This window comes from Vanacampus margaritifer, chromosome 19 (genome assembly GCF_051991255.1).
Source record: "Vanacampus margaritifer isolate UIUO_Vmar chromosome 19, RoL_Vmar_1.0, whole genome shotgun sequence".
Classification (NCBI taxonomy): Eukaryota; Metazoa; Chordata; class Actinopteri; order Syngnathiformes; family Syngnathidae; genus Vanacampus; species Vanacampus margaritifer.
Genome location: NC_135450.1, coordinates 17,093,036 through 17,100,984, shown reverse-complemented (window position 1 = coordinate 17,100,984; position 7,949 = coordinate 17,093,036).

Sequence of the window (7,949 nt, the reverse complement as noted above, 5' to 3'; positions counted from 1 at the left end):
AAGGAAAATGTGATTTCCTTACTAAAGGCCATTTGCTTCATGTGGGCCTATTTATTTATTCTATTTATTTATTTCCATTTTAATTTTGTCAGCTGTTACGTATTTTTTTGTATGTTGTCATTACTGTGGAATAATTTTTTTTTAATGATATTGTTTTGTTTCATTTTATTTATCTATTTTTTGAAATTCATTTTATTGAGTGATCTATGCAAAATGGCTTTTATAATCAAATTGAATATATAAGTCTTAAAAAAATAATTTGTCTAAAAAAAGTGGTAACAAACATCCCTAGTTTTGTTTTTATTTTTTTGTTTATTTATATATTACACTGGTCAACAACAAAATTTTGTCAGAATGTCTTAAAAGCGTACGCTATACAAATTTTACCATGCGTTGTCACTTATACAGATGATGATTCAGAGAACATCCCACCTTAATTCATAAATATTATTCAATATATTACATATTTTATATATAATATTACTGATGTGCTAGGGAAAAACATGAGAGCAGATTCTGAATCAGCGCAAAAAGCCATTGATAAAATTTAAATTTTGTAAAAATGTGTTGACCAGTGTTCTTATTGCAATATTGTTTGTGTATTATCTATTATGAACACCAGAGGGCACCACTGCTCAACAAATATACTATACTTCAAACACAAGTTCATAAAAAAAAAAAAATCTGTTTTTTTATCCCAACACACTTATTTGATATTTTGCTGTATTTTAGCATGCTAACTATTTACATGTTAAAGCCTACAGCACAATCTGCATTTACATTACAAGCACATCCATCAAAGAAAGTTTTCACATGTTTGTGTATATCGGGAAAACCGATGTTTGTGTTTTGCATGCTCCTCAATAAATGTTTTTCCATACTTATGTTTTATCCTTTCAGTCGTCCTTGAGTACCCCGTGCCAGGGGAGGGTCTTTTTTGGCATAGCAGTATGCAAGGCAGACAGCTGTGAGGGGGGGGGGGGTTCATGTCTGGGGCACAACAACAACAAGAGCAAAGCTGGCCCGTTTAGCGGCCAGCGCAGTACAGCGCAGGCCTCCGTCCAGGCCAAGAAGGGCAAGAATCTCCGACAGGTGGCCGAGATTTGCAGCGAGGGAAGGGCACTGCTATGGCTGCACGTTGGTTTTCATTGGAATTCAAAAACAAAAGTCTTTCAAAGTCATTCGACAGATTGACACAAAATTGAGAGACTGGAGAACGTGACGGTCCGCTCGGTTGTGTTTTGTTTGCGCCGCTCCTCAAATTTGGAAGTGATCTTTTTTGGGGGGGGGGGGGGGGGGGGCTTTTTACAGTGTACAGGCATGTCTGAATTGACTACATTTAGAGTTGTTGTGCGCTTTAAGTGTTACAACTTCAAAGTTACAAAAGTATTTGAGGATAATTATCATGACCATAAAATGCAATAATGTGAATGTGTACTACAATCTACATTTTTTAATTACATTTTAAATACATGAACTCTTACTGTATGACATACATAAATGTGTGATTTGATGTCAAATGTTGATTGTTTTTTTGTATTTTATTCCACTCCAAGCCATGTTGGGTCATTTGATTAGATTTCATGTTATGCTTGAAGCGAACGGGTCCCATGTGCTTATCTTGAGTTGCAATTTGCTCTCCGGCCACAGGGGGAGCCCTCAACTAAATAACTCCACAAGGGCTGGTTTGTTATTGTCACTCGTGAAGCACAGCATGACTCCTTTTTTTTTTTTTTTTTTCTCCATTCGGAACAAGTGATGCTTCTGCTGACTGTGTAACTATTACCACGAGACATTTTGGGTGGGACATATCGAGACTATTTTTAGTTGGACTGCTGCGGGGGAATGAAGTGTTATAAAAGCCACGCTCGCTCCGGCCGGCCCACCTTAATGACCGTTGACCCCGCCCTCAAGCTGCCACTGCAAATAGCTGACCTGGAATGCTTTTCATCTTACACATCTCACCCCACCCCACCTTGTGTGTCCTCAGTCGTATGACTGACTGAGTGAACTCCGGGTTCATCGCGGGCACCGGCATTTTCTGGCTTGGGTGCCACGCGCGGCCGCACAGGGTAACGCTGTAGAAAAAATGCTACGTGAAATGGTTTTGTATTGTCGTGGCAGGAGAGGAGATGCAGAGTAGTGCAGCATTTTTCATGTGGGCTGAATCAGCAACTGATTGGCCGAGTCGTGAAATTGAATTCAATGAATCGACTTTCGAGAGACGTTATTGACGAGTTTCTCAAGATACAAGCAGCCGCTCGACCAGTTGTATGTTTCCATTTGCAAACAAAAATGTGATTTACAAGCGCTAAATGGTGGCAACAAGCAGCAGATTGCGAACAATTCATAAAAATGAGAAAAAAAAGAGGACAAGTTGAGTTCAAGTTGAATTGAAAGCCAAGAGAATTAATTGCGCGTGGTGTATTTCACCAAATAATTAAAAAAAGTATGGTAGCTTAATGTTTACAAAAGCTAATTAGCTATGCTAGTTGTGTGCTAAGTTAGTACGATATGCTAAATCCTGTGCTAGGTTTTTAAAGTGGGATTTGAACCCTCGCACCCAAGTAAATAGATGTCAGGAAGGGAATACTGTGTTTACAGTATGCTAATACAACGCTAGCATTACCATCGCAATGTTTGTAGACTCGATAAATTATACCTTAGTTTTCAGCAAACAGTTTGACGCACATCAGGTGTAAAGTGACATATACGGTCATCAACAGCCATGCCGGTGATACCTGTTTCTGATTGTAGCACGGGCCATATATGGGGTTTTCCCACCATGGACTGTCGTATGGGTGGGGCAGGCACGTCAATACAATCGTTGCCATGGTAACAATCTTCATGCATTCCATTCAACATTTGAAGGAGAGTTCCTTATGCAGTCACAAATTGGCCTCAAATGGGAAGCTTATAATAATAAGGCCCGCCCACTGAAGGAAATGAGCCAATAAAAATGTTCTTTGCTGTAAACATGACCCTGGCACTGATTGACATATACAGTTTCGCCTCCTAAGTATAATACATATAATTAAATAATTAATTGAATAATAATCATGACTTGACGAAGTATTAAAACTAACAAGGAAGTGTTCGTATGTCCGAAATGTTTGTGTTTTGTTCTATTCAGTGAATTATCAAGAGCGCAAACAACATAGTTGTGGGTAAAACCAAACTACGGCTTGCTCAACATCCGTGAGGGTCAAAAGTCAGAATGTCATGGATGGTATTAGTAATGTCGTGGTAGTAACCTTTAGCCACTGTTCAACTCTCCATTTGCTCACCTTTTGACTGATGGAATGAGCGCCTGCAGGACTCGAGATGCAGTAGGGAGTGGGGGGGGGGGTTGTATTGGTTAGCAGGTGCAGTGGTGTCAAGTGTGAACATGGAGGCTTGCTCATGCACTCTCAGCATGGTGATTGGGTGGGGGGGGGGGGGGGTCAAAGAGTGAGATTTAAGCAAACAAAATTCACGAGCGCTTTGTTGGAAGTGATCTACAATTAGGACCCCCGTCAAGTGTTGTAAAAAAGTCAAGGTCAACAATTGCAAGTGATTGAAGGCAGGTCAGGGCAAAACTAATATGGATGATGAAACCCTGTTTTTTTTTTTTCATTTTAGTACCATTTATGAAAACATTGCCCTGAAGTTTAAAGTTTGCTCGTTATGTGTAACAGAAGAAAAACTTCCGAAGGTTACCCTTTGACCTCAGTTGGTTAAAGTTGTGAAAACATTCGGAATGAAGCAAAGCTCTTTCTTGAGTCAATAATGATTCTTTTGACTCCTAAAATCAAGTTTAAATTCAAGATATTGCACCTGTTTGTCCCTGTTCAAACATTTGTCTTCTCTCAAGTGACATCAGCGAGATGAGGAGTGTTGAGGGGGGTCAAAGGTTATATAGTCTACTTGAAGCGGTTGGTATGGAGCGAGGCCTTCCCCCCTGGGGGTTGTTTGGACACGTATTAAAGGGCGTTGATGACATGGCGGCCGCGCTTGGCTGCTTTTTAACGACCGTCAGCTGCTGGCTTGATGCACATGGCGGAAAAGGAAGGACGGAGGCGTGTGGAGAAAGCGCAAAATACTCCTAACCCCACTTAAACACATTTTAACTTATTAAATGACACTTAAAGTTATTCCTTAGCAGCTAGCATCTCTTTTTGCTCTCTCGCGGTCAAGATGTGAGGCCAAGCGTGCTCGCTTCAAGCGGTTTACATGAAGTTGATTGCAAAATTGACGCGTACAATAAAAGAAAATGAAACATTGTATATTTAAACATGAAAAAGTTCCAACTTATCGAGAAGGGGGCAAATAGTTTTCACGGCACTGCATGTATGCTAATGCTACGCCAGCAAGTTTAATGATGTGTCTAGACTTGACAAATTGTGCTTTCGTTTTCAACAATGTTTTTTTGCACATGCATGACTCACCTTTTTATGGTTTGACTCACATCAGGTGTGTGGTGACATTGCAAACAGCCCACCGTGCCACCCACAAATACCTGCTTCTGATTGGCTGGCTCGCATAGTAGTACGAGCCGTGTATGGGGATCTCCCGATGTGGACGCTCGTACGGGTGCGGAAGGCGCGTCGAAACAATAGTTGCCGTGGTAACGATCTTCATAGACAAGTCACATGCATTCCGTTCAACACTTGAACAACTTCCTTATACGGTCGCAGATGAGAGTCAAATGAAAACGTTATGTTGACGCCCCCCCCTCCCAAGGCGATTGTCAAACAAGTCCTTTCATAACATACAATTATGAAAGTGTGACCTTGTGATAAATAGTCACAGTCAATGAATAGCTAGCTTCAACAAAGTAGCAACGCAAGCAAAAAGGAAGTAGCATTAGCGCTGTAAACAAGCCCGCGTTAGCCACGACGGCTACATTGCTAGCATGACTTATTTGCAACACTAAATGTTTTTGGGGGGGAGAATGTACAATTAAAAATCAAAAGAAGTGATAAAGTTACTTATCGAGCAGCAATTATGCTAACAGATGAGCATCACGTCAAGTGAATGTTGTCCGATCCTTCGGCAGCAAGCACATCAACAGGAAAGAGTGTGCAAAATGAAGAGAATATAATAATAATAAGTTTGGGATCATTTTTTTTTTTATTTAAAAAAAGAAGGATAAAGTGCAAATTGTCTACTTTTAAAGCAGAACTAGCTCACACAAATGCACTTCTCTCATTGGCTGACTCCCAGGTCAGAACCCGCCTTTTTAAAGCTACACACATTCAAAGTCACAGATACTACGGTTGCAAACGTGAGCATGGTGCCCCCTAGTGGACCAAAGTAATACTTGCGCCTTTGTGTTGGTATCATGCAAAATTGTGTGCAATTTCTATGTGATTATTCAAATAATCAATGCGGGATCGCACTAATCGATTCCAGAAATATTTGCTAGCCCAAAAGGGGTCATTCATTCTTCAATTACTGAACCGCTTATGCTCACTAGATTCAAAAGAAAAAAAATCTGTAAATGATCAAACAAATAAATTTTCACCTATTGTGGGTGTCGGAGTTCTGGAATGTAACCCCGCCCTCGATAAACGACGAGTGACGATTTATACGATGCAAGCAAAGCTATTTTGTGTACCACGGAGTCGGCCAGGCAAGGAGACGCGCAGGCAAACATGCACTCGCGCTCTCCCTGGAAAGCGCTCGCTCACTCGTGCACGCGCTCTCTCCTCGCTGGCGCACAAACAAACCTCCGACGAAATGCGGGGGGGGGGGGGGAGGGGCCTCCGTGAGGGATGATGTCACCCCTGTAGTCAGCTAAGCCAAGGCTTGAGATAATGGTGACATTTCAGGGAAGGTGATGTCATTCTTCTACGCTGGCCCCGCCCCCTCTCTTTCTTTCAGCGCCTCAGCCCCTCCCCTCCCCGCCACCCGGCAACAGTGCTCATTGCCAGCAACGTGCCAGCCTCTTTAAACGTGCGTGGGTGTCATGTGGGTGTCATGTGCTCGGTTGTGGGTGGTTTAAACGTGTGGGCGTCGCGCTGCGCTCTGCTCGCCTCGTTTTGCCGTTTCAAAACAGCATTTTCCCGCCGATGTCGCTGGAGTTCATGGGTCGCTGTGAGCATAATGTAAAGCATTTCAATTGATGTTAACACCCACCCTAAGTGGCCCACTGAGACCAATCAAGGCTGCCGAGCTCCTTTTTGCAGCGAGTCCCTTGATGAGTTTGTCACCCTGAGGAGCTCATCGTGGAAGGTTACTGGAGGTGCTGCGCAACCTCCTCCTCCTCCTCTTTTCTAATGTGCATATCACAAGTCATACATTGTGTTTGTATTTGTAATTTCCTCAGTGAGAACAGGCACCAGAGAATACTTTCAAAAGTGTATTTCAATAGCTTTGGATGTGTTTAATGTGTGTAGGAGGTATAAAACACAGAAAAAAAATTGCTCTTTCAAAGAACTTCAAAAACTCAGATATAATTCTCACGTAACTAAATCATTTTCCGTCCGCATGATGCATTTCTATTCGTGTACCTTAAATGCACTTGGGTGGGCCGCCGTATTTTCTTGTGGTTAATTGAACTAAATTCCAACTTAATTGACTTGGGTCGAACAAAATCTTTTTATTCGGCTTTTTAGCTTTTGCTAATCGGCGCGTCCAATGAAACTATGCAGCCCTGCTTACCTTTTGGCATTGACATGCTATGGTGACGATGTCGTCAGGGTAATAGACAAATAGTAGCCTTGTGGCTCTTTGCCCCGCCCATCTGATCATGTCTCATGGGTGTAGAAACTCTGTATGCAAATTAGCAGCACTGTTTCATAACACTTTTTATTTTCGTTCAGTAATACGCAGGAAACAAAAGATTTATGTGGCTGCTTCATTTCAGCGAATTTTCCTGAATATGTTCTTGTGGTTGCATGTGGTTGGTGCTTAGCGAACGTGGGTTATTTCAAGGTAACTTCCAAAAAGTTCCAATAGCTCACAAAGGAGGTTGGGGGGGGGGGGGGGTGAGTGGGCCGGATTTGCATATGATGGAGATTTGGTTTAACCTACTTTGAAGCACGGCGAGCTGATGGCAGCGGTTAGTGATGCTGGAAAGCCTGCAAGGCTCGTTGAAGCGGCTCACCGGCGATATTTTTATCCCATCCGCCGTTGCACTTTGGCCCCATCGAGTTGTGCCGCCGCTGCTTTCTCTCTCTTCCCCTGTCGAGAGGGCTCCGTGCAGCGTGCGTGAGCTGTAAACAAGTTGCCGCCCCCCCACCCGCTGCCGCGCACACACACACACTTACAAGCACATGCTCATCACACACTGGGCTGTATCTGGGTAAAAAGACCTTTCTGGAAACGTAAACATCTGTCTAATCATTTGATTGCATTTTCATGCGGCAACAAGGTAGGAAGCACGGATGGCAAATGTCAGACCGGTCGATCGTGTGTTTGCGAACGTTCACTCATTTCCGACTCGAAGGGTGACAACACCGCCGCCACATGCTCAGCAGACCGGCGCTCTATTTGCTGCCAATAAAGTTACAAAGCTTTTCAGGTATTTGCATGTCGCCGAATCCGAAAAATGACTTTGTCATGCATTGCCATTCATTTCAAAGGGGGAAGATACAAATGTTTGTCACGGAATGAATTCAACTTGTATCTCAAGGCACCACCAGTGATAATTTTGTTGCCGAAAAATTTTCGTCACAAAAATGGACGGACAATTTCGTTAATGGCTAAAATGAAAATGAAAAAAAAAACAGCACGGCGACGAAATTTCACACAATCCAATCAGAAGGAATGAAAGGCGGGTGGGAGAAAAAGTCATTCATTGTGCAGCTGTAAGATTGATCTCAAGCAATTATGCACTTTTTATTTTTATTTAGGTGAAAACGAAGTTATATTATTGTCAGTTCAACGTGTTTCATTAAAACTCTTAACCGAGTTAAGACACCGTTGTATTAAATGAGTCTTGCGTGTTAAACAGTTAGAAATAG